Consider the following 26,153-nt stretch of genomic DNA (forward strand, 5'->3'; position numbering starts at 1 on the left):
GTGTGAGCACGAGTGTGATCCTGTGTGCCAGGGTCTGTGTGTGCTTGATTCTGTGAATCTACTTGTCTCAGTATTTCACTCTATATTTATGTGTGCGCATGAGTATCAGCCTGTCTGCCAGGGTCTGTGTGTGCTTGATTCCGTGAATCTACTTGTGTCAGTATTTCACTCTATATTTATGTGTGAGCACGGGTTTCAGCCTGTGCGCGGGTCTGTGTGTGCTTGCTTCTGTGAATCTACTTGTGTCAGTATTTCACTCTATATTTATGTGGGAGCGCGAGTGTTAGCCTGTGTGCCCGGGTCTGCGTGTGCTTGCTTCTGTGAACCTATTTGTGTCAGTATTTCACTCTATATTTATGTGTGAGCACGAATGTCATCCTGTATGCCCGGGTCTGTGTGTGCTTGCTTCTGTGAATCTACTTTCAGTATTTCACTCTATATTTATGTGTGAGCACGAGTGTGAGCCTGTTTTCCCGGGTTTGTGTGTGCTTGCTTCTGTGAATCTACTGTCAGTATTTCGCTCTATATTTATGTGTGAGTACGAGTGTGAGCCTGTGTGACAGGGTCTGTGTGTGCTTGCTTCAGTGAATCTACTCTCAGTATTTCACTCTATATTTATTTGTGAGCTCAAGTGTGAGCCTTTGTGCCCAGGTCTGTGTGTGCTTGCTTCTGTGAATCTACTTGTGTCAGTATTTCACTCTATATTTATGTGTGAGCATGAGTGTGTGCCTGTGTGATCACGTCTGTGGGTGCTTGCTTCTGTGAATCTACTGTCAGTAATTCACTCTATATTGATGTGTGAGCACGAGTTTGAGACTGTTTGTCCGGGTCTCTGTGCCATTGCTCGTGTGAATCTACTTGTGTCAGTATTTCACTCTATATTTATGTGTGAGTACGAGTGTGATGTTGTATGCCAGCGTCTGTGTGTACTTGCTTCTGTGAATCTACTTGTCTCAGTATTTCACTCTATTTTTATGTGGGAGCACGAGTGTGAGCCTGTGTGCCCGGGTCTGCGTGTGCTTGCTTCTTTGAACCTATTTGTGTCAGTATTTCACTCTATATTTATGTGTGAGCACGAGTGTCAGCCTGTGTGCCCGAGTCTGTGTGTGCTTGCTTCTGTGAATCTACTGTCAGTATTTCCCTCTATATTTATGTGTGAGCACGAGTGTAAGCCTGTGTGCCCAGGTCTGTGTGTGCTTGGTCCTGTGAATCTACTGTCAGTATTTCACTCTATATTTATATGTGTGCACAAGTGTGAGTATGTGTGCACAGGAGTTTGTGTGCTTGCTTATGTGAATCTACTGTCAGTATGTCAATCCATATTTATGTGTGAGCACGAGTGTGAGCCTGTGTGCCTGGGTCTGTATGATCTTGCTCCTGTGAATCTACTTGTGTCAGTATTTCACTCTATATTTATGTGTGAGCATCAGTGTGAGCCTGTGTGCACTGGTCTTTGTGTGCTTGCTTCTGTGAAACTACTGTCAGTATTTCACTCTATATGTATGTGTGAGCACGAGTGTGAGCCTGGGTGCCCTTGTCTGTGTGTGCTTGCTCCTGTTAATCTACTGTCAGTATTTCACTCTATATTTATGTGGGAGCACAAGTGTCAGCCTGTGTGCCCCTGTCTGTGTGTGCATGCTTCTGTGAATCTGCTGTCAGTATTTCACTCTATATTTATGTATGTGCACAAGTGTGAGTATGTGTGCCCAGGTCTGTGTGTGCTTGCTCCTGTGAATCTACTGTCAGTATTTCACTCTATATTTATGTTGGAGCACGAGTGTCAGCCTGTGTGCCCAGGTCTGTGTGTGAATGCTTCTGTGAATCTACTGTCAGTATTTTACTCTATATTTATGTGTGTGCACCATTGTGAGTTTGTGTGCACCGCTGTTTGTGTGCTTCCTTCTGTGAATCTACTGTCAGTATTTCACTCTATATTTATGTGTGATCATGAGTGTGAGCTTGTGTGCCCAGGTCTGTGTGTGCATGCTTCTGTGAATCTACAGTCAGTATTTCACTCTATATTTATGTGTGTGCACAAGTGTCAGCCTGTGTGCCCAGGTATGTGTGTGCTTGCTTCTGTGAATCTACTCTCATTATTTCACTCTATATTTATGTATGAGCATGAGTGTGAGCCTGTGTACCCGTGTCTTTGTGTGCATGCTTCAGTGAATCTACTGTCAGTATTTCACTCTATCTTTATGTGTGAGCGCGAGTGTAAGCCTGTGTGCTCGGGTCTGTGTGTGCTTCCTTCTGTGAATCTACTTGTGTCAGTATTTCACTCCATATTTATGTGTGAGCACGAGGGTCAGCCTCTGTGACCGGGTCTGTGTGTGCTTGCTCCTGTGAATGTACTGTCAGTATTTAACTCTATATTTATGTGTGAGCACGAATGTGAGCCTGTGTGCCCGGGTCCGTGTGTGCTTGCTTCTGTGAATCTACTTGAGTCAGTATTTCACTCTATATTTATGTGTGAATACAAGCGTCAGCCTGTGTGACCGGGTCTGTGTGTGCTTGCTCCTGTGAATCTACTGTCAGTATTTCACTCTATATTTATGTGTGAGCACAAGTGTGAGCCTGTGTGCCTGGGTCTGTGTGTTCTTGCTCCTGTGAATGTACTTGTGTCAGTATTTCACTCTATATTTATGTGGGAGCACGAGTTTGAGCCTGTGTGACCGGGTCCATGTGTGCTTGCTTCTGTGAATCTACTTGTGTCAGTATTGCACGCTATATTTATGTGTGAGCATCAGTGTGAGCCTTTGTGCACTGTCTTTGTGTGCATGCTTCTGTGAATCTACTGTCAGTATTTCACTCTATATTTATTTGGGAGCATGAGTGTCAGCCTGTGTGCCCAAGTCTGTGTGTGCATGCTTCTGTGAATCTGCTGTCAGTATTTCACTCTAAATTTATGTGTGTGCACAAGCGTGGGTCTGTGTGCCTAGGTCTGTGTGTGCTTGCTCCTGTGAATCTACTGTCAGTATTTCACTCTATGTTTATGTCGGAGCACGAGTGTCAGCCTGTGTGCCCAGGTCAGTGTATGAATGCTTCTGTGAATCTAATGTCAGTATTTCACTCTATATTTATGTGTGTGCACCAGTGTGAGTCTGTGTGCACAGGTGTTTGTGTGCTTGCTTCTGTGAATCTACTGTCAGTATCTCACTCTATATTTATGTGTGATCATGAGTGTAAGCCTGTTTGCCCGGTCTGTGTGTGATTGCTTCTGTGAATTTACTTGTGTCAGTATTTCACTCCATATTTATGTGTGATCATGAGTGTGAGCCTGTGTGCCCAGGTCTGTGTGTGCTTGCTTCTGTGAATCTACTGTCAGTATTTCACTCTATATTTATGTGTGTGCACAAGTGTCAGCCTGTGTGCCCAGGTATGTGTGTGCTTGCTTCTGTGAATCTACTGTCAGTATTTCACTCTATATTTATGTGTGAGCAGAAGTGTAAGCCTGTTTGCCTGGGTCTGTGTGTGCTTGCTTCTGTGAATCTACTTGTGTCAGTATTTCACTCGATATTTATGTGTGAGCACGAGGGTCAGCCTGTGTGAACGGGTCTGTGTGTGCTTGCTCCTGTGAATGTACTGTCAGTATTTCACTCTATATTTATGTGTGAGCACGAGTGTAAGCCTGTGTGCCCGGGTCCCTGTGTGCTTGCTTCTGTGAATCTACTTGAGTCAGTATTTTACTCTATATTTATGTGTGAGTACAAGTGTCAGCCTGTGTGACCGGGTCTGTGTGTGCTTGCTCCTGTGAATCTGCTGCCAGTATTTCATTTTATATTTATGTGTGAGCACGATTGTAAGCTTGTGTGCCCGGGTCTGTGTGTGCTTGCTTCTGTGAATCTACATGTGTCACTATTTCACTCTATATGTGTGAGCACGAGTGTCAGCCTGTGTGTCTGGGTCTGTGTGTTCTTGCTCCTGTGAATCTACTGTCAGTATTTCACTCTACATTTATGTGTGAGCGCAAGTGTGAGCCTGTGTGCCTGGGTCTGTGGGTGCTTGCTTCTGGGAATCTACTTGTGTCAGTATTTCATTCTATATTTATGTGTGAGCACGAGTGTGAGCCTATGTGCCCGGGTCTGTGTGTGGTTGCTCCTGTTAATCTACTGTCAGTATTTCACTCTATATTTATGTGGGAGCACGAGTGTCAGCCTGTGTGCCCAGGTCTGTGTGTGCATGCTTCTGTGAATCTACTGTCAGTATTTCACTCTATATTTACGTGTGTGCACAAGTGTGAGTCTGTGTGCACAGGTGTTTGTGTTCTTGCTTATGTGCATCTACTGTCAGTATTTCACTCTATATTTATGTGTGATTATGAGTGTGAGCCTGTGTGCCCAGGTTTGTGTGTGCTTGCTCCTGTGAATCTACTGTCAGTATTTCACTCTATATTGATGTTGGAGCACGAGTGTCAGCCTATGTGCCCAGGTCTGTGTGTGAATGCTTCTGTGAATCTACTGTCAGTATTTCACTCTATATTTATGTGTGTGCACCAGTGTGAGTCTGTGTGAACAGGTGTTTGTGTGCTTGCTTATGTGAATCTACTGTCAGTATTTCACTCTGTATTTATATCTGATCATGAGTGTGAGCCTGTGTGCCCAGGTCTGTGTGTGCATGATTCTGTGAATCTACTGTCAGTATTTCACTCTATATTTATGTTTGTGCACAAGTGTCAGCCTGTGTGCCCAGGTCTGTGTGTGCTTGCTTCTTTGAATCTACTGTCAGTATTTCACTTTATATTTATGTGTCAGCATGAGTGTAAGCCTGTGTGCCCGGGTCTGTGTGTGCTTGCTTATGTGAATCTACTGTCAGTAGTTCACTCTATAATAATGTGTGAGCACGAGTGTAAGCCTGTGTGCCCGGGTCTGTGTGTGCTTGCTTCTGTGAATCTACTGTCAGTATTTCCCTCTATATTTATGTGTGAGCACGAGTGTGAGCCTGTTTGCCCGGGTCTGTGTGCCATTGCTCATTTGAATCTACTTGTATCAGTATTTCAATCTATGTTTATGTGTGAGCACGAGTATAAGCCTGTGTGCCCGGGTCTGTGTGTGCTTGCTCCTGTGCATCTACTGTCAGTATGTCAATCTATATTTATGTGTGAGCACAAGTGTGAGCCTGTGTGCCCGGGACTGTGTGTGCTTGTTTCTGTGAATCTACTTGTGTCAGTATTTCGCTCTATATTTATGTGTGCGCAAGAGTGTCAGCCTGTGTGCCCGGGTGTGTGTGTGCTTGCTCCTGTGAATCTACTGTCAGTATTTCACTCTATATTTACGTGTGAGCACGAGTGTGACCCTGTGTGCCCGGGTCTGTGTGGTGAAGTAAGCCTCAGCAAGGCATACTAGTGCAAGGGGTTCACCCTTCTCTGCACAAAGTCCTCAGACCATATAGGAAGAAGTTGGCACAGAAACTGAAATAAAAGACAAAGTTTATTAAACCTCATGAGGTGGTACTACAGTTCAAACAGCACCATTTGGTAATGTTTGAATTAGCACACTGAACTGAGAGATCATGGTCCTTTTATACCCACGCAGGGGCTAAAAGGAGGTGGTAGAATTATAGAAGCAAGACTTCTATACATCTAAGGTCATGTGGAAATGCACAGTCGATAGGTCGGAGGGGCTAACAGTTTTCAAGGACTAAGAGCTGCAGTCCTTACTGGGCATGTGCGAAAGTGAGAGATGCTAAATATAACTTGTCACTAGGCAGATTTTCAAGAGTAGTTAACAGAAAGTAGGACAAAGCACATGGTGAGCACATGGCAGCATGTGGCAGAGAAAATGGCTGCCATGAATACAAAATGGATTCTGCAAAATGTTCACAATAGTTGCTAAATACAAGATGTCTTCTGTTAATGCTTAATCTAATCGCTGCTAAACTACAACAGACGACCTTTTCAGCATTAGCTGAAGACATTAGTCTTTCTGGGATAATCTAAATATTCATCTTGCATATTTATGCTCATCATTTCTGCTATTTCCTTATCTAACATGTGTTGTGCTTTCATTTCTGTAATATTTCTTTCTGTAGGCATACAAGCAGTAATGCACATGGAGCAGAACATTGGACCACACTGAATACAGATATAGCATGTGAAAAATATTGCAATCATTACACACAGGATAGTCAGTAGTTTCCAGCCCCAAGCAGAAACAAGAGCCCAAAACCATCCAGAAAAAGTCCAATTACCAGTCCCTGTGTGGATTTCTGCAGCAACTTTATGCAATTTAGACATTGCATCATATACTGAAGGTGAGTGATCTGGAATAAAAACACAGCAACGACTACTGATGATGTGACATTCACCACCTCGATCAGCTAATATCACATCTAGTACCATACGATTTTGGAGCGCTACAATCCTCGCAACTTGGAGCTCCTCGGTAATATTCCCAAGTGCCAGAGCTGCCTGATTGGTAACAGCTTCCACAACCCTAGTCAATCGTCTCACTTTCCTACTGTTTAACGCAACACCTACAAAGGGGAACAATCCTAAATTAAAATCAACATATTGTTGCAGGCTAGTATCCGTTTGGTCTACCTCATTTGTACTTATTGTCCTTTTATATCTATTTTTAATGATGTCATTGAACAGTTTAAAATCTCGGTGATATGATGCAGGGGCCAAAAACACAGGGGGTAATAGAAAAGATACATAACACACACCTGACCACCCAACAGGTAGTTGGTAATATCCATAGTTACCACAAACAAAATATGTATTATGTGAAGCTGTAAAACTACTATTATTTACACCCTCAATAGTTAAAATCAAGGTACAGTCGCTTATCCCTACTAGAATTTGCCCAATGCTACGTATACATAAATCTGCTTTAGTTTTTGTAACAGTAATCACAAATTGTTGCTTTGCGACAGAGGGAGGACAGGCCCAGGGAACCGACACTCCACGAGGCAGTAACCAACATCATGGGAGCTTACCACCATTTCCAGGAGACCATGGGCACGGTACTGGCCAACTTTCGGGAAACCCAGCGGCTGCAGGAGGAACACTACCTGGGGGTTAGAGAGGACTTGAAGTCCATTAACACCACCCTGGTCACCATTGCAGGGGTGCTGGCAGACCTTGTCAACAACATGAGGGACACAGTGGGACACAAACGGGCCCCTGACACTAGCCTGGACGATGAACAGCCCTCCACCTCTGCCAGCGCTAGTGGACATGAGACACCGCCACAGGACCAACAGGCCAACAGCACCCCACCCCCTGCAGAAGGAGAACCACCCCGCAAACGGTCCCTGAGATCCAGGAACAAGACAGAGAACATTGCCAAAGACCCCCGCCAAGAAATAAGACCCTCCTGAATGTCACCCTTATGTCCCACTTTGTCACCCTGCCCACCAAAAACTGCCATAGCTCCACTTCCTATGGCCCGTTGGACAATGCACCACTGAGACCAAGAGACTGGACTCTGCCATAGACATTCCTCCACCATCACCACAGCCCATTTCACACACCCCTCCACTTATTTGCACAGAAATAAACATCCTTGAATCACAAATCAATCTGGAGTCAGTCTGTGCTTTCACAAATGTGTAATTGCTAAATTTCTGGAATAGAGCAATGTCAATGTACTTGTTCACATACCAATGTTACACAGCTGTAGGCCAGGAGTAAACATAGCAGAGGGCACAAATTGGGACCCAGATCTGTGAAATGGAAAGCAAAGTGACAAGTCAGGGTCTTGTTACACTGAGGTAAAAAGGAAGATTTATGCTAGGTCCTACAATGGTATGGCATGTGGGAAGCAGTTCCATCTTCTTACCTGTGTCTCACTGGAAGTATTGCATGATGATGTTGTTTTGGTTGTCTACATCTTCCTCTTCTGCCTCCTCTTCTTCACTGTCCACAGGCTCCACAGCTGCCACAAGACCAGCATCAGGCCCATCCTCCTGCAGAAAAGGCACCTGCCGTTGCAAAGCCAGGTTGTGCAATATACAGCAGGCCACGATGATCTGGCACACCTTTTTCGGTGAGTAGTAAAGGGAGCCACCTGTCAGATGGTGGCACCGGAATCTGGCCTTCAGGAGGGCGAAGGTGCGCTCTATTATCTTCCTAGTTCACCCATGTGCCTCATTGTAGCGTTCCTCGGCCCTTGTCCTGGGATTCCTCACTGGGGTCAGTAGCCATGACAGGTTGGGGTAACCAGAGTCACCTGCAAAGATCGAGGGACAACTGTTAGACATCCTCCAAACATTAGGGAATCTCCCATACCCAGACAGCAAATGAAACTGTGTGGGGACTTTAGGCTCACCTATTAGCCACACATGGTGCCTCTGGAGTTGGCCCATCACATAAGGGATGCTGCTATTCCTTAAAATGTAAGCGTCATGCACTGAGCCAGGATATTTGGCCTTCATCTGGGAGATGTACTGGTCTGCCAAACACACCTGTTCATTCCTGCAGGGGGGACAAATGCCACATGTGTACCATCAATGGCTCCAATGATGTTGGGGATATGTCCCAGGGCATAAAAGTCACCTTTCACTGTGGGCAAATCCTCCACTTGAGGGAAAACAATGTAGCTGTGCATGTGTTTCAGCAGGGCAGATAACACTCTGGACAACACGTTAGAGAACATTGGCTGGGACATCCCTTATGCCATGGCGACTGTTGTTTGAAAAGACCCACTGGCCAGGAAATGGAGTACAGACAGGACCTGCACTAGAGGTGGTATTCCATTGGGATGGCGGATAGCTGAAATCAGATCTGGCTTCTTGGATTGTTGCACGATCAAGTCTGTAGGTGATAATTATGTGTCTTCCTTCGATTGTCGACAGGTCAACCAGGGGTCTGTACACTGGAGGATGCCGCCATCTCATCACCTGCCCCAGCGGACGTGCCCTTTGGAGGAGAACGGTGAGCAGAGGGTTATACAACACTTAGGTATCACAATCCCGTTTAGCAAAAACGTAACAATTTCTCAATGTGCCTTTGTCTGTCCGTATTCCTGGCCTAAATAAGTGTGACGCAGTTATTTGGCCTGCCATGTGGCCCCCTGAAATGGCGGATGCCTGACCTGTAAGGTAGGACAAGTGGAAATGAGGTAACTGCACTGGCGTTGGACACAGTCGCGGTAGGCGGTCGAAGACCACGGCGAAATTCAGCATTGGTTAACATTGGGCCCCATGGGTTCCAGGAGGCAATAACGATATACGCCGGTGGTGACGGTACGCACCGCCGCGAACGTGGCCACCATTTCCTATCTGTTCACTTACTTGATACCTGACCTTCAACAGGAGAGGACCTACACTGCAAGTGCTGCTGTGACCTGTGTCTGGAAGCGACAATGGCTAGAGTGTATGGGGAAATGGCACCTGCCTTCACTTCGGAGGAGTTGGAGAAACTAGTGGATGGGGTCCTCCCCCAGTACACGCAACTGTACGGTCCTCCAGACAAACAGGTGAGTACACTGTGAGCATGGTGGATGGCACATGATTGTATGGAGTGTCGTGGATAGAAGAGGGAGGGGAGGGGGACAGGCCAGCATGTGAGGATAGTGTGTGTGTATTTATGTCTGGGCCAGGGAGGGAGGTTTTTAGGCAATTCGTGAGAAGAACAGTACGGGATAGTAACATCCATTATTACTTCACTTTTTCTATAGGTCAGTGCCCACCAGAAGAAGGGGATTTGGCATGCCATAACCAAGGAAGTGCGGACCCTAGTGGTCTACCATAGACGGAGTACCCACTGCCGGAAAAGATGGGAGGACCTGCACTGCTGGAGCCTCCCAACGTGGAAGGGGTGCCCGTCGCACCATGACCCCCCTGATGCACCGGATCCTGGCGGTGGCATATCCGGAGTTGGATGGGCGCTTGAGGGCATCACAGTAGCCACAAGGGGTTGAGTACACTCTCATTCAGCTGACTGTGTGCTTGACCTCTCTGCCCACTGCATGAACAGGTACAGCCGCCACCCCCTACCAGCAGCCCCTCAGCGTGTGTCCCGTGCCCACTCACCCAGGGGGGTGGGCATCTCCTTCGCCCCAGGCACCTCAGACTCTGCCCCAGTCAGCCCTGCTGCCCTCAGTGAGGAGGCTATTGACCTCCTGAGATCCCTCACTGTTGGGCAATCTACCGTTTTGAATGCCATCCAGGGTGTTGAGCGGCATTTGAAGCAAACAAATGCATACCTGGAGGGCATTCATTCGGGGCAGGCGGACCAACAGAGAGCATTTCAGGCTCTGGTCTCAGCACTGACGGCAGCCATTGTCCCTGTGTCTAGCCTCCCCCCTCCAACTTCCTCCACCCAGACCCAATCCCCTGTACCTCAGCCTATCCCAAGCACACCATCAGTCCAGCATGTACACACATCAAAACAGAAGAGTGGACATGGCAAACATAAGCACCACACATCCCATAGGCACTCACACAAGCACCATCCCCATGCAGACACAACAACATCCACTGCCTCCACTGTGTCCCCCTCCTCCACGTCCTCCTCCTCCCTCCCTGTCTCATCTCCACTCACACCTGCATGCACTATATCCTCAGCCACTACCTCCATCACCAGCACGCCCATCAAAACACACCGCTCACGTGCACTCACCACCCCCACTACCATTCACACATCCCCTGTGTCCTCTCCCTGTGTGTCTGTGAGTCCTGTGAGTCCTCCTCCCAAAGTACACAAACGCAGGCACACACCCACCCAAGAGCCATTCACCTCACAGTAGCCTCCGGCCCACGCACCTTCACCCAAATTCAGCAAACGTACACCTCCTACAACCACAACCACTACCTCTTCCTCCACTCCCAAACCCCCTCCATCTTCCCGTCCCAGTGTGTCTAAGAAACTTTTCCTGGCTAACATTGACCTCTTCCCTACACCTCACCCCACCCAGCCTTCCCATAGCGCCAGGCTGTCCAGGTCCCAGCCCAGCACCTCAGCCATCAAATCCCCAAGCACAGTGGTCACAGCAACTCCGGTCTCATCGCGGCCGCCACCCATCAGGCTTCCAGTGTGCCACCTAGACAGGCCAAGGAGCAGGCTATTCCACCACCTGCCAAGGTGAAGAAGGTGCCCCCATGCCGGAGGGAGAAGCTGCACCTACCAGCAAGCAAGGGCTCCTCCAAACCAAAAGGGGATAGTGGCAAGACACCAGCAGCAGCATCAAAGGTGGGTAAGGGAGTCAAACCGAAGAGCAGGTCATGACAGGGCACGGTGGGTCCGGCTGAGGGACTAGAGTCACCCCTTCTGTCAACCAGTACACCAACCTGTACGGCGGTGGACACCACCACCTGCACCGCCACCAGCACCGCCTACCAGCACCACCACCTGCCCCGCCACCTGCATCTCTGCTGCCTCATCAACAGTCCCCAGCATCATCCCCAGTGGGCAGCCGTCCGAGGCTGCAGGAGACGTCCTGCTGTGTCCTTCAACAGGTGCAGTCACATCCACCACCGCCAGCACTTCCGCTGCAGACACCGCCGCAACCACTGCCACCAGCCCCGCGACATGCTCAGACAGTGCCACCACAGCTGACATAGCAATCATCCCCAGTGGGCAGCCGTCCGAGGCTGCAGGAGACATCCTGGACCCTGCCCACCAACCATGAGGCATGACTCTCAGCACTGTTTGTACCTGCAGGGTGGAGTGTGTCTCTGCCTCCATGGCATATCACAATACCTGTTCCCAGGCAATCTCGTGCCACACACACCCAGGTGCTGCACTTTGCATGGGCAGTGCAGGGGCCCCGGTGCAGAGCCCCGTCATGCAGGTCACTGCCCGATTTCCGGGCAGTGATCTGCGCAACAGGTGCAACTGCACCTTCCGCACAGAGGCATTGACGGTGGCTCCATGTGGAGCAGCCCTCAATGTCCCGGCCGGGCCCTTCTGTGAGCCGGCGGGCGGAAACAATGTTTCCGCTGGCCGGCCCACAGAAATGTTCGTAATTTGGCCAGCGGGGTTCCGGGGTCGCTGGGGGTCAGTGTTTTGATCGCCAGCATTAACACAGCGGTTGTTACAGCCGTGTTCATAATGACCCCCCAAACCCCCTCCAGAACCAGTGGAGAATGGCATCCACTTCCTCAGTCCTTGGCAGGATGAAGCACTCTGGGCACCAAGCCCCCTCCAGAACCAGTGGAGAATAACATCCACTTCCTCAGTCCTTGGAAGGATGAAGCACTCTGGGCACAAAGCCCCCTCCAGAACCAGTGGAGAATAGCATCCACTTCCTCAGTCCTTGGCAGGATGAAGCACTCTGGGCACCAAGCCCCCTCCAAAACCAGTGGAGAATAGCATCCACTTGAGAGACTGTGGCTTTGCACTCCCCGGGATACAGCAGTGGGCAAACCACCCACTGGAAAGACTTGAGAGGCTGTGGCTTTGCACTCCCCAGGATAGAGCAGTGGGCAAACCACCCACTGGAAAGACTTGCGAGACTGTGGCTTTGCACTCCCCAGGATACAGCAGTGGGCATGAAGTCCACTCGTGCAGCAGTGGCCTCCTGCGTTCATCCGGCTGAGGTGCCCCCCCTCCCCCTGAGGTAGCGGTTTCATTTCGAGCTGATACCCCTGCAGTGTTCTCTCCGTTTTGATTCAGGTTTCTTTTGTGGGCTTCGCCCATGCATTTTGGGACCACTGGTACACGGACAATGATTCAAACACTATCTGGACTTGTGTAGTTGCTGTACATATTTGTATATACTGATTTTTAAAAATGATTACAATCGTTACAATCATTTCCTTTTGTCCTTGCGTTCTTCCAGGGGGCGAGGGGGTGTATATGTAATGTTGCTGCATGCATTTATGTGTGTGGTGTTGTGGGTGAGGATGGGGAGGGGGAGGGGGTATTGCATGTTGCATGTGTGTGTCACTCTCTTTTCCCTCCCACCCTCCCCTGTGTTGTAGGTGCAGTACTCACCGTGGTCGTCGACCGCGTCTTTGCTGCTCCTGATACATGAGGACCTGTAGATCAGGCTCCATGACGTCCTGGTTCCTCGTTGGGTGTCGAGAGGTGAGTGGTTTCCGTTCCAAGTCCTGTTTCCGCTGTGCTTTTGATGTCGTTAGTACCACCCCGGAAAAGGTGGCGGATAGGCCTCTTGTGTAGGAAAGTACCATATTGCCTGGCATGTTACCCCCATATTTCACTGTATATATGTTGTTTTAGTCTATGTGTCACTGGGACCCTGCCAGGCAGGGCCCCAGTGCTCATAAGTATGTGCCCTGTATGTGTTCCCTGTGTGATGCCTAACTATCTCACTGAGGCTCTGCTAACCAGAACCTCAGTGGTTATGTTCTCTCTGCTTTCCAAATTTGTCGCTAACAGGCTAGTGACTAAATTCACCAATTCACATTGGCACACTGGTACACCCATATAATTCCCTAGTATGTGGTACTGAGGTACCCAGGGTATTGGGGTTCTAGGAGATCCCTATGGGCTGCAGCACCTCTTTTGCCACCAATAGGGAGATCTGACAATTCTTACACAGGCCTGCCAGTGCAGCCTGCGTGAAATAACGTCCACGTTATTTCACAGCCATTTACCACTGCACTTAAGTAACTTATAAGTGACCTATATGTCTAACCTTCAACTGTTGAAGGTTGGGTGCCAAGTTACTTAGTGTGTGGGCACCCTGGCACTAGCCAAGGTGCCCCCACATCATTCAGGTCAAAGTTACCGGACTTTGTGAGTGCAGGGACACCATTACACACGTGCACTTTACATAGGTCACTACCATGGCCATATAACATGTCTAAGATCATGGAATTGTTACACCCTCTCACTTTGGAAATAGGTGTGAAGGGATGGGGAGGAGTAGCCTCCCCCAGCCTCTGGAAATGTTTTGATGGGCACAGATGGTGCCCATCTCTGCATAAGCCAGTCTACGCCGGTTCATGGATCCCCCAGGCCTGCTCTGGCACGAAACTGGACAAAGGAAAGGGGAGTGACCACTCCCCTGACCTGCACCTCCCAGGGGAGGTGCCCAGAGCTCCTCCAGTGTGCTCCAGACCTCTGCCATCTTGGAAACAGAGGTGTTGGGGCACACTGGACTGCTCTGAGAGGCCAGTGCCAGCAGGTGATGTCAGAAACTCCTTCTGATAGGCTCTTACCTCTCTTGGTAGCCAATCCTCCTAACCTGGTAGACAAACCTCCTTTTCTGGCTATTTAGGGTCTCTGATTTGGGGAATTCTTCAGATAACAAATGCAAGAGCTCACCAGAGTTCCTCTGCATCTCCCTCTTCACCTTCTACCAAAGGATAGACCGCTGACTGTTCAGGACGCCTGCAAAAACACAACAAAGTAGCAAGACGACTACTAGCAACATTGTGGCGCTTCATCCTGCCGGCATTCTCGACTGTTTCCAGGTGGTGCATACTTTGGGGGTAGCCTGCCTTCACCCTGCACCAGAAGCTCTGAAGAAATCTCTCGTGGGTCGACGGAATCTTCCCCCTGCAACCGCAGGCACCAAAAGACTGCATCACTGGTCCTCTGGGTCCCCTCTCAGCATGACGAGCGTCGTCCCTGGAACTCAGCAACTCTGTCCAAGTGACTCCCACAATCCAGTGGCCCTTCAGTCCAAGTTTGGTGGAGGTAAGTCCTTGCCTCCCCACGCTAGACTGCATTGCTGGGTACCGCGGGATTTGCAGCTGCTCCGGCTCCTGTGCACTCTTCCAGGATTTCCTTTGTGCACAGCCAAGCCTGGGTCCCCAACACTCTAACCTGCAGTGCACAACCTTCTGAGTTGTCCTCCGGCATCGTGGGACTCCCTTTTGTGACTTTGAGTGGTCTCCAGTTCACTTTTCTTCTAAGTTCCTATTCAGGTACTTCTCTGAGTTCTGCCTGCTTCTGTGAGGGCTCCCTACATTGCTGGGCACCCCCTCTGTCTCCTCTTCCAAGTGGCAACATCCTGGTCCCTCCTGGGCCACAGCAGCACCCAAAAACCTTTATTGCAACCCTTGCAACTAGCAAGGTTTGTTTGCAGTCTTTCTGCGTGGGAGCACCTCTGCAAGCTTCATCGCGACGTGGGACATCCATCCTCCAAAGGAGAAGTTCCTAGTCCTCTTCTTTCCTGCAGAACTCCAAGCTTCTTCCAACAGGTGGCAGCTTCCTTGCACCCTCAGCTGGCATTTCCTGGGCTCCTGCCCACTCTTGACACTGTCGCTACTATTGGACTTGGTCCCCTTGTCATACAGGTACTCAGGTCCGGAAATCCACTGTTGTTGCATTGCTGGTGTTTGTTCTCCCTGCAGAATCCCCCTATCATGACTTCTGTGCTCTCTGGGGGTAGTAGGTGCACTTTAAACCTACCTTTCAGGGTGTTGGGGTGGGCTATTTTTCTAACCCTCACTGTTTTCTTACAGTCCCAGCGACCCTCTACAAGCTCACATAGGTTTGGGGTCCATTTGTGGTTCGCATTCCACTTTTGGAGAATATGGTTTGTGTTGCCCCTATACCTATGTGCTCCTTTTGCAATCTATTGTAACTTTACACTGCTTGCATTACTTTTCTTGCTATTACCTGCATAATTTTGGTTTGTGTACATAGAACTTGTGTATATATCTTAACCTCATACTGAGGGTACTCACTGAGATACTTTTGGCATATTGTCATAAAAAATTAAGTACCTTTATTTTTAGTACTTCTGTGTATTGTGTTTTCTTATGATATTGTGCATATGACACCAGTGGTATAGTAGGAGCTTTACATGTCTCCTAGTTCAGCCTAAGCTGCTTTGCCATAGCTACCTTCTATCAGCCTTACCTGCTAGAAACACCTCTTCTGCACTAATAAGGGATAACTGGACCTGGCACAAGGTGTAAGTACCTCTGGTACCCACTACAAGCCAGGCCAGTCTCCTTCAGAGAGGAGCTGCACGGTGCATGAAGAACTTTGTGGAAGGATGCTAACAAGCCTTGGCAACTGCAAAACATGCAGTCCATGGGGGTGGTGATTTGTGTGGGAAGTCAAGCTCTTACGTCCACCAAAGTTGGACAGTAGGACGTCAAGACTGTCGGACCACTTCAGTCCAACCCTTGTGAAGCAGGAGCCATGTAACTCGTCAGAAGAGGAGACCCACAAAACTGGTCTTCATTGCAGGGATGTGCCTGCTGAGTAGGGGAGTGACTCCTTCCCTCCAAGGGAGATTTGTTCGCTCTTCTGGTGCAGGCTGAAGACAGGCTGTCCTGTGAGGATGCACAGCCGGGAAACAGTTGCAGTTACTGGCAGGAGCTGACGATACAATGTTGCAGAAGTTGTCTTTGCTTGTTTGTTGCAGTTTGTAGAGTTCCTGGAGGGTCCAAATGCAGTTTCTTCGGTGAGAAGGTGAAGTAGAGGATGCAGAGGATTCCTGCTGGAGTCCTGCAATCGGAATCTGAAGAACCACCCGAGAGAGACCCTAAATAGCCCTGAAAGGGGGATTGGTCAGCTTCACAGGTAAGCATCTATCAAGGGAGGGCTCTGACGTCACCTGCTGGCACTGGCCACTCAGATGCTCCCAGAGTGCCTCACCACCTTGGAGTCCAAGATGGCAAAACCCATTGACACTCTGGAGGAGCTCTGGGCACCACCCCTGGGGTGGTGATGGACAGGGGAGTGGTCACTCCCCTTTCCTTTGTCCAGTTGTGTGCCAGGGAAGGGACTGGGGGTCCCTTAACTGGTGTAGACTGGATTATGCAAGGAGGGCATCAAATGTGCCCTTCAAGGCATTTCCAGTGGCTTGGGGAGGCTACCCCTCCCAAGCCTGTAACACCTATTTCCAAAGGGAGAGGGTGTAACCCCCATCTTCCAAAGGAAATCCTTTGTTCTTCCTTCCTGGGCTTGAGCTGCTCAAACAACAGCAGGGCAGAAACCTGTCTGAGAGGTGGCAGCAGCTAAGGGCTGCCTGGAAAGCCTCAGAAGACTGTAATTGCAGTACTGGGGGTCCTCTAAGGAGCCTCCAGAGTGCATGGAATCATACAACCAATGCTTGCAAAAGCACGGGGTAGGATTCCTACATGTTGATACCAAACATGCCTATGTTCGGAGTTACCATTATGTAGCTGGACATAGGTAGTGACCTAGCAGGATCCCAGTAGACACAGTCAAACAGGCCAAAAGTGGGGGTAACCAAGCTAGAAAGAGGCTACTTTCCTACAGGTATCATGACAGACATGGTCAAATTCATAAGGTTATCTTTTGGATTAACATCAGCTGCCTCAGTGTTTCAAAGGGCAATGGAGGAAGTGTTGAGCGGTTTGAGCGGAGTAAAAATCTATCAAGGTGATGTGTTGGTATTTGGTTCATCTCAAAAAGAACATAATGACAGGCATACTGGTTTTGACTACATTTAAAGAGAGGGGCTTCACCCCGAGAGAAAACAAATGTAAGTTTAGTTTTCTGAGACTGAATATTTGGGACATAAACTTACCATGGGACGGGTTATACCTAAAGAACAACTAGTCAAAACTATTGACAACCTCCCTGTACCTGCAACGAGGGATGAGTTAGTAATATTTTTATGTATGTCTGAGTACTACAATAAATTATTTACAAACGTCGCTAGTATTACACACACCATGAGATCATTATTGAAGAAAGGGAATAAAGATTCTTGGTGCAAAGATTGTGAGACAGAATTCTAGAATATTAAGAAAGCCTTGAGAGAAGCCCCTTCCTTAAAATGTTTTGACTCTAGGAAACAGTTGATTTTGGTTACTGGTGCCAGTGCCAATGGTTCGGGGCCCATTTTGAAACAAGTTGAGGATGGTGAAGAACAAACTATCATGTTCTTGTTTAGAGCTCTTGTTCAACCCGAAGTACATTACTCAGTCATAGAGAAAGAAGCATTATGCATATTCTGGGCCAAAAGGAAATTGAGTTTCTTTGGGGCAATTTTTTAGTTGTCAGGTCTGATCACAAACCTCTTAAAGATGTTTTTGTAGAGAAAGGTGTTGATAAAGTAGCAGACGGTTTGTCGAGGCTAATACTGAGTCAAGCTGTACAGGTTGAAGATGATGTCTTGAACGGAGACAGTAAAGGATGCTGGGATGATTAAACTGTGTGTGACATTACACAGAGCATGATCACTGAAAAGGATTGGAAAGATGAATTGGTCAAGTATGCGGTGTTACAGAATGTTATTGTACTGAATTAATTCAGAAAAGATGGCATCATAAGAAAATGGCAGATGAGGAGGTGCAAAAATTGAGAACTTTCGTGATGAACTATCTGTTACAGAAGACTTACTTTGGAGGGGCACCAAACCTATTTGCAACTGAGAGCTTTAGAAACAAAATAATTCATTTGGGTCATCAAGGGCATCAAGGGATCCCAAAATCAAAAGAACGGATTAAGCTATATTTCTGGTGACCTGGTATGGATGTTCCTGTTGAGAGAATGGTCAGAGATTGCGTGGTATGTTTAAACAGCGATAACGTGTAAAACCAGAGTAAAACCAATGGTTGTGAGAAGATGACAATTAGTGCATGCAAAGAAATTGTGTTAGCTATATTTGGACCAGTCTCATGCAAAAATGGATGATATTAAGTATTGGTGCTAATGGATTTATATTCCAGATGGCCAGAAGTCCTTTTTACACAAAATATAGAGACACGTACTGTGATTGACTTTCTTAGCGAAACATTTGTAGAGAAGGCTTACCTGAAATACTTTTAACTGATAACGGTGTACAACTAGTATACAAAGAAATTTTTAGTTGAAAAATGGCATCGAACATTAGAAGTGTTCCCCTTATCACCCTGAATTGAATGGAACAGTAGAAAGGTTTAACAGGGTGTTAAAGGAAACCATACAGATTGTGAAAGCTCAGAATAAAGACTGGAAGTCTGCAATTTTAGAGAGAGTGAAGTTGTATAGACGTACCCCTCTTTCCATCACTGGTAAAGGACCTTTTGAACTGTTCAGAGGTCGTAAAACCATTTCCCTGATGTGTCCAGGTTGAATGAGACATCAAATCTGAATGAAATATTAGAGATTTCACTGTTTCTCAGAAACAATTTGTTTAAAAGATGTTGATGTTGCTCAGAAAATCTGTTTATAAAGTAATCAGTTTTAGGCATTTTGGCCCATATTTATACTTTTTAGCGCTGCATTTGTGTCATTTTTTGACACAAAAGCAGCGCAAACTTACAAAATACAATTGTATTTTGTAAGTTTGCGCTGCTTTAGCGTCAAAAAGTGACGCAATTGCAGCGCTAAAAAAGTATAAATATGGGCATTTGTTTTTAAATGTTCCCTGTTTTATTGGGGGAAAGGTGTGTGTTATCTGAAGGTTGCTATGGCGACAGCTGGAATGTGGAATGTTGTTAGATGTCTAAGAGAATGTTTATTTGTGAGTGTTCTAAGCCGAGCAAGTTAATTGCATGCTATGTACGTGGCTGGGATGTTTTCTACCTCTGCTACATTTTAATAAACTATGGGGCATATTTATACTCCATTTGCGCCGAATTTGCGACATTTTTTTTTTAGTGCAAATTCGGTGCAAAACGAACTCCATATTTATATTTTGACATTAGACCCGTCTAACATCAAAACATTGGAGTTTCCACCATTTTTTAGATGCATGAACCTACCTTGAGTCAATGAGATGCAAGGTAGGTGTTCTCGTTCAAAAACTGGTGCTAGCCCCATATTTATCTCCCATGCTAAAATGATGCACAGGTGGAAGGAGGGGCTAAATAATGGTGCAAAGTTGCTTTGTACCATCATTTAACACCTGGGTTAGACCAGACGTTCCTGGTAAACATCATGGAATGGGTCCACAGGTGACCTCCTCAAGCCCCAGGAACACCCCCACCCACACCAGAGGGATACCGGAGGATGGGGGACCCATCACAGGTAAGTAGGGTAAGAATAGGTAAGTATTTTTATTTTTAAATTAAAGTGCCATTTGGGGCCCAACTTGGGGCCCCCTGCATTGCATAGGGTGCAAAGGCCATGCCCAGGAGACACTGATCCCCTGTGCTGGCCATTGGGGTAGTGGGCATGATTCCTGTCTTTTCTAAGTCAGGAGTCATGTGGTATGGATGGTTTTGCGTCAGAAAATGACGCTAAGCTGGTTAGATCTCATTTTGTGGTGTAAAACCCCCTTCTCCCATATCGCCATCCCCACCAGGCTAATGTCATTTTTTTTGTTTTACGCTAGTTCACCCTTTGCGCCGGCTTGTGGGATTCCATAAATTTAGCACCCGGCTGGCACTCTGGATTGACGCAAGCCAGCACTATACTTTTTGACGCAAAACTGTGTTTGCGCAGTTTTGCGCCAAAACGTTTAAATATGGGCCTACATTTTCATAAATTCACATTGGATCATCTGCTTCTTCACAGTATGGTTTTGGCACATCCCCAGATTTACAAGGTCTTGTATATCTGTGGAAACGTCAAAATCCATGGGAGTTGTGAGGGGACACCCACACAACACAGAAGGAACGCCTACCCAGAGCAGAGTAGCGCAACTCAGTGACTTGCGCTGCGTTGCGCCAATCCAAATTTATGAAATGACGCAGGGCCACACAACCTGACTTGCTTTGCTTCATAAATCTGACTTTGGACTTATGGCACTCTTGCACCACGCAACACCACATTGTGTGGCGCAAAAGTGACACTAAGGGGCTCAAAACTATGCCCTCAAGTGTCTAAAAAGATGCCTGCAGCCCTCTCCGGCTGTGCTAATTATATTTGCCAAGCGGAATTGGGAGTTCCCTTCACTGAGAATAAAATTCACTGGTCTCCTCTATTATGAGGGAGAGCAGTTTGGATAAAAGAGGCAGTGTGAGAAAGTAGCCTCTGTCTAGCATGGTAACCCCCATTTTTGGCCTGTTTGTGAGTGTTTGTCAGTATGTTTGTGAGTGTTTGTCAGTATGTTTGTACTGTCTCACTGGGATCCTGCTAGCCAGGACCCCGTTTCTGAGTGCGGGGACGCCATTATAAGTGTGCACTACATATAGGTCAATACAAATATGTAGCTTCACAGTGGTAACTCCGAATATGGCCATGTGAGGTGTCTAGGAACCGGAAATTGTACCCCCAATCTGATTCTGGTATTGGGGGGCCATTCCATACACCCTGGGAGCTCCACCATGGACCCCCAGTACTGCCATACCAGTCTTGTGAGGTTTTGACTGCAGCTCCAGCTGCTGCCACCTCACATACAAGCTTCTGCCCTCCCAGGAAGGCAGATCAATGCATTTCCTTTGGGACAGGGGTATTACACCATCTCCCTTTGGAAAATAGGTGTTACAGGCATGGGAGGGGTTTCCTCCCTGAGCCTCTGAAAGTGCTTTGAAGGGCACAGATGGAGCCCTCCTTGCATAATCTTGTCTACACCGGTTCAAGGACCCCCAGCCCCCGCTCTGGCACGAAACTGGACAAAGTAAAGGGGAGTGGCCACTCCCCTGTCCATCACCACCCCAGGAGTGGTGCCCAGCGCTCCTCCAGAGTGTCCCTGGGTTTTGCCATCTTGGATTCCAAGGTGTTGGGATACTCTGGGAGCATCTGAGTGGCCACTCCCCTGTCCATCACCACCCCAGGAGTGGTGCACAGCGCTCCTCCAGAGTGTCCCTGGGTTTTGCCATCTTGGATTCCAAGGTGTTGGGATACTCTGGGAGCATCTGATTGGCCAGTGCCAGCAGGTGATGTCAGAGACCCCTCCTGATAGGTCCATACCTGGTTAGGTGACCAATCCCCCTCTCAGGGCTATTTAGGGTCTCTCCTGTGGGTGTTTACTCAGATTCATCTATCAAATTTCCTCCAGGAACCCTCTGCATCCTCTTCTTCAGCTTCTGACCATTGGATCAACCGTAGACTGCTCCAGGAACCACTGTAACCGCAATAAAGTATCCAGAAAGGCTACTGTGACCCTGCAACTTCAGCTCCAGTCAGCAACTGCAACAGTTTCCAAGGTGTGCACACTCTGAGGACTCCCTTCCTTCACCCTGCACCAGAAGACCTAAAGGAATCTCCCGTGGAGTGACAGAGTCACTTCCCTGCTCCTGCAGGCACCTTCCAAGATGACGACCTGTTCTCTTTGACTCCTCTCCTGATGACGAGCGAATGAACACATCCGACCCAGACTGTCCTAAGGTCCAACTGTCCAAATTTGGCGGAGGTAAGAGCTTGCCTTCCTGGTTTGCAACAGTACCACTGTGTACAGCATTATCTCTAGGTCCTTGGGCTTCTGTGCACTTCTTTCAAGAATCCTTCATGCACAGTGTAGTCCAGGTCCCCAGCACTCCATCCTGTGACGTACAACTCGCTGAGTTGTTCTCTGGCGGTGTGGGACCTTCTTCTGTTGTGCTGCACAAACCACATTTTGCATCCTCTTAGTGCCCGTGTCCTGAGACTCCTGTGGGTGCTGCCTGGTCATCTGTGGGCTCCCTCCAGTGTTGGGTGCCCCTCTGCCTCCTCAGTCTGAGTTGAGGCCTCCAGGTCCCCCCTGGGTCAAGGCAGCACCATTTTGGCGCAAACTGTGACCTTGCTTGAACTAAGGCTTGTTGGACGATTCCAGCAACGCAAACAGCCTGCATCTAGCATCTTGACGTGGGACATCTCTTGCACCATGCAGGAACCCGCAGCCATCTTCTTTGGTGCTCGTCTGCAGACTTCTTCTAACGGTACAATCCTCTTTTGCACCATCTTCTAGGTTGGCAGAGGCTCCTGTCCTTCCTGGAATCTTCTGCGACTTCTGGACTTGGTCTCCTCTCTTCACAGGTCTTCCAGTCCAGGAATCCACCGTTTGTTGCTTGCAGTCTTGCTTGGTGTAGGAGGCTGGACTGGCTTGTAGTGAGTACCAAGGGGTACTTGCACCTTGCACCAGGCCCAGTTATCCCTTATTAGTGTATAGGGTGTCTAGCAGCTTAGGCTGATAGATAATGGTAGCTTAGCAAAGCAGCTCAGGCTGAACTAGGAGACGTGTGAAGCTACTACAGTACCACTTAGTGTCATATGCACAATATCATAAGAAAGCACAATACACAGTTATACTAAAAATAAAGGTACTTTATTTTTATGACAATATGCCAAAGTATCTTAGAGTGTACCCTCAGTGAGAGGATAGGAAATATACACAAGATATATATACACAATAGCAAAAATATGCAGTCTAGTCTTAGAAAACAGTGCAAACAATGTATAGTTACAATAGGATGCAATGGGGAAACATAGGGATAGGGGCAACACAAACCATATACTCCAAAAGTGGAATGTGAACCACGAATGGACCCCAAACCTATGTGACCTTGTAGAGGGTCGCTGGGACTATTAGAAAATAGTGAGAGTTAGCAAAATAACCCTCCCCAAGACCCTGAAAAGTGAGTGCAAAGTGCACTAAAGTTCCCCTAAGGACAAAATAGTCGTGTTAGAGGGAAAATGCAAGGAAAACACAAATCAGCAATGCAACAACGATGGATTCCTGACTGAGGGTACCTGTGGAACAAGGGGACCAAGTCCAAAAGTCACAAGCAACTCGGAGATGGGCAGATGCCCAAGAAATGCCAGCGGTTGGTGCAAAGAAGCTCTTACTAGGCTGAAGAACTGTGAATACTGCAGGAACGACAAGGGCTAGAGACTTCCCCTTTGGAGGATGGATCCCACACGCCTTCGAGAGTCGTACAGAAGTGTTTTCCCGCCGGATGGATGCCAACAAGCCTTGCTACACGCAAATCGTACGTTTGGCGTTTTTGGACGCTGCTGGGGCCCAGGAGGGACCAGGAGGTCGCAAATTGGACCTGCGGAGAGAGGGGACGTCGAGCAAGACAAAGAGCCCTCACTGAAGCAGGTAGCACCCGGAGAAGTGCCAGAAACAGGCACTACGAGGATGCGTGAAACGGTGCTCGCCGAAGTTGCACAAAGGAGTCCCACGTCGCCGGAGACCAACTTAGAAAGTCGTGCAATGCAGGTTAGAGTGCCGTGGACCCAGGCTTGGCTGTGCACGAAGGATTTCCACCGGAAGTGCACAGGGGCCGGAGTAGCTTGCAAAGTCGCGTTTCCCAGCAATGCAGCCCAGCGAGGTGAGGCAAGGACTTACCTCCACCAAACTTGGGCTGAAGAGTCACTGGACTGTGGGGGTCACTTGAACTGTGTCGCTGGATTCGAGGGACCTCGCTCGTCGTGCTGAGAGGAGACCCAAGGGACCGGAAATGCAGCTTTTTGGTGCCTGCGGTTGCAGGGGGAAGATTCCGTCGACCCACGGGAGATTTCTTCGGAGCTTCTGGTGCAGAGAGGAGGCAGACTACCCCCACAGCATGCACAAGCAGGAAAACAGTTGAGAAGGCGGCAGGATCAGCGTTACAGAGTTGCAGTAGTCGTCTTTGCTACTATGTTGCAGGTTTGCAGGCTTCCAGCGCGGTCAGCGGTCGATTCCTTATCAGAAGGTGAAGAGGGAGATGCAGAGGAACTCGGCTGAGCTCATGCATTCGTTATCTACAGTTTCCCCAGAGACAGAGACCCTAAATAGCCAGAAAAGAGGGTTTGGCTACCTAGGAGAGAGGAAAGGCTACTAACACCTGAAGGAGCCTATCAGCAGGAGTCTCTGACGTCACCTGGTGGCACTGGCCACTCAGAGCAGTCCAGTGTGCCAGCAGCACCTCTGTTTCCAAGATGGCAGAGGTCTGGAGCACACTGGAGGAGCTCTGGACACCTCCCAGGGGAGGTGCAGGTCAGGGGAGTGGTCACTCCCCTTTCCTTTGTCCAGTTTCGCGCCAGAGCAGGGGCTAAGGGGTCCCTGAACCGGTGTAGACTGGCTTATGCAGAATTGGGCACATCTGTGCCCAACAAAGCATTTCCAGAGGCTGGGGGAGGCTACTCCTCCCCTGCCTTCACACCATTTTCCAAAGGGAGAGGGTGTCACACCCTCTCTCAGAGGAAGTTCTTTGTTCTGCCATCCTGGGCCAGGCCTGGCTGGACCCCAGGAGGGCAGCTGCCTGTCTGAGGGGTTGGCAGCAGCAGCAGCTGCAGTGAAACCCCAGGAAGGGCAGTTTGGCAGTAGCAGGGTCTGTGCTACAGACCACTGGGATCATGGAATTGTACCAATAATGCCAGGATGGCATAGAGGGGGCAATTCCATGATCATAGACATGTTACATGGCCATATTCGGAGTTACCATGGTGAAGCTACATATAGGTAGTGACCTATATGTAGTGCACGCGTGTAATGGTGTCCCCGCACTTACAAAGTTCAGGGAATTGGCTCTGAACAATGTGGGGGCACCTTCGCTAGTGCCAGGGTGCCCTCACACTAAGTAACTTTGCACCCAACCTTTACCAGGTAAAGGTTAGACATATAGGTGACTTATAAGTTACTTAAGTGCAGTGTAAAATGGCTGTGAAATAACGTGGACGTTATTTCACTCAGGCTGCAATGGCGGGCCTGTGTAAGAATTGTCAGAGCTCCCTATGGGTGGCAAAAGAAATGCTGCAGCCCATAGGGATCTCCTGGAACCCCAATACCCTGGGTACCTCAGTACCATATACTAGGGAATTATAAGGGTGTTCCAGTAAGCCAATGTAAATTGGTAAAAATGGTCACTAGCCTGTCAGTGACAATTTGAAAGTAATGAGAGAGCATAACCACTGAGGTTCTGGTTAGCAGAGCCTCAGTGAGACAGTTAGGCACCACACAGGGAACATATACATGCACACCTATGAGCACTGGGGCCCTGTGTGACAGGGTCCCAGTGACACATACATATAGGCCACAAACCTATGAGCACTGGGGTCCTGACCAGCAGGATCCCAGTGACACATAACAAACATACTGAAAACATAGTGTTTTCACTATGAGCACTGAGGCCTGGCTATCAGGATCCCAGTGAGACAGTGAAAACAGTGACAAACATCCTGACATACACTCACAAACAGGCCAAAAGTGGGGGTAACAAGGCTAGAAAGAGGCTACCTTCTCACACAACCCCCCCCCAAACGAAGGACAATAAGGCTAACCTTGGCCAGTTGAGACTTTATTGTCTAAGTGGTGATAAGTAGAGAGTAGCTCTGCAATAGACTGGTTACTCCCTTTATCATCCACTATATGGTTACTTCCCTGTGGGGATGTAAACCACCCTGTTTGAAGTTTTTTAGCTAACCAACAATGTGAAGATGTATTTTCAGAGTTTCTATCAGTAAGTTTTAGTTTAGAGCAGTGGGAATTATCCACTGAACCTATTTGTAATGATGGAAATGCCAGACAGGGATGCTGTCT

General features: G+C 48.2%; 1 protein-coding gene and 1 long non-coding RNA gene across 2 annotated transcripts in view; one reads left to right on the forward strand and one right to left on the reverse strand.

Moving 5' to 3' along the window:
* Nucleotides 1-7,440, forward strand: part of LOC138247472 (uncharacterized) — a 242,162-nt gene extending 234,722 nt beyond the window's left edge. The window contains exons 3-4 of the long non-coding RNA XR_011194518.1: nt 6,028-6,249; nt 6,874-7,440. This is a non-coding gene — a long non-coding RNA (uncharacterized lncRNA). The remainder of the gene's footprint in view (nt 1-6,027; nt 6,250-6,873) is intronic.
* LOC138247473 (phospholipase A2 inhibitor and Ly6/PLAUR domain-containing protein-like) overlaps nt 1-26,153 on the reverse strand; it is a 725,203-nt gene that overhangs the window by 639,124 nt on the left and 59,926 nt on the right. The gene's annotated exons all lie outside the window — the stretch shown is intronic.

This window comes from Pleurodeles waltl, chromosome 7, assembly GCF_031143425.1.
Source record: "Pleurodeles waltl isolate 20211129_DDA chromosome 7, aPleWal1.hap1.20221129, whole genome shotgun sequence".
Taxonomy (NCBI): Eukaryota; Metazoa; Chordata; class Amphibia; order Caudata; family Salamandridae; genus Pleurodeles; species Pleurodeles waltl.